A 1,695-nucleotide genomic window follows, 5' to 3' on the forward strand; every position below is an offset into this window, starting at 1 on the left:
CTTTTCATCATCTGCTTTCAAGGAAAAGGCAGAATGTTTCTGCCACCATACTTTAGTCCCAGCCTCAAGAGATGGCAGAAAGACAGAACCTTGGCTGCTTTACTCCCTTTGCACACATATTTTTCAGGACTCCCTCCCCATGAATAGCTCCAAGATTCCCTTCCAGAGGCCCAAAACCTTCTTCAACAGTAGCAAATCAGAGTAGTTCTAGCTCAAATCAGCATCATTATATACTTCAATACTACGCTAATCTGTGCATAGCAAGAGTTGAAATATCTGGATCATAACATCTTTTTTTCAATCCATACTAGTATTTCTGGTTTATTTTAATGGAAAATCATTTTGGCTCAGAAAGAGTAGGTTGACTTAAAACCTAGATGCACAGAGCTGCTGTGTGTATATACATTCCTCCCTGTCATCAAAATCAGAGAGGCAACTGCTATCAATAAGTGTGTTTATTTCCAACTCACATTGTCCCCACTTCAGATTTCTTGTCAGATTTTTTTGTCTAGTTCACTACAATCATTCTCTATTGTTATCTTCTTACTTACTAATCTTGCCTTCCTCTATTTTTATTTTCAACAACTTACCATTTCTTTACCATCTCTCTTTTACTCTAACACCTTCTCAGCTTCTCCTCCTCATTCCTTCTTCCCTTTTTATTTTTCTCTCCTTAGAGCTTGCTCCAGCAGTGTTTATTCCCAATCTTAAAAGTCTAAGTATCCAGTTACTCATCCAACCACCACAAAACAAAGGAACAGAAGCAGAACACCCCTCCCTTGCCTTATGGATAGAGCTATTCCCAGCTAGTGGAAACACAAACATTAGCCTTGAACTGACACTGATTTGTTTTTAAACTGCTACCAATCCTTGCACAGAACCTCAATCACATTGCTTCTAAACAATGGGTGAAGAAAAAGAAAGCAAAGTTAGACCTTCAGTCAGCTGACTTACAAAGACATAGGGCTTTTTCCGTGAAGAACTGAAAACCAGATAGCCCCATATGACCAGAGGGAGGAAGTGAGAACTTTTCGGGTTTTTTCCCCTTTGGGTTTTTGTTGGGTTTTTTTTCGGGGGGTTTTCTTTGGCATGAGAGTGAGCAATGGAAAGAAGTGAGATGTGAACATCTCACACTAAACACAAAACATAGTATTTCAAAGATATATTCCATTATTTCCTGTGCTACTCCTGTCCAATGATCCCAGTGACAGAGGAATTAACAAAAACAATGTCTTGCACAGAAATGAGAGGCTAAGTATGTGTGTGTGTAAAAACCAGCTGTGGGCCAGATGTGAGACAGACTATTCAGAGTGGAAAAAATATAGACATACGTTTCAACAAGTAAGCGTAACGAGTAGCCAACAAAGGAGAGGAACCTCAACAATTTAGTCTTCTGAGATGCTCAGAATAGCACTAGGTACATGCTATCCTTCCATTCCATGATGCAATCACTCCTTTATTTTTTCAAGATCTTACAATAAATCTATTATTGCAAGTGTTTGCTGCCAGGCCATCAGGATGGCTGGAAGAAGCCTCTATTACAGCATCATCTAGGGGGGACAGGAGGAAAAGCAGCCCACCACAGCATAGCTGCTGCTCAAGCAAAACAAACTGCACTTGAAGCACAGGATTCCTAGAGCCAGCAGGAGATTCAGTGAGTGGCAGCTCCCACATGAGAGGTAGGAACCAGCAGGA

Source organism: Merops nubicus, unplaced genomic scaffold (genome assembly GCF_000691845.1).
Source record: "Merops nubicus isolate BGI_N331 unplaced genomic scaffold, ASM69184v1 scaffold4962, whole genome shotgun sequence".
Lineage (NCBI taxonomy): Eukaryota > Metazoa > Chordata > Aves > Coraciiformes > Meropidae > Merops > Merops nubicus.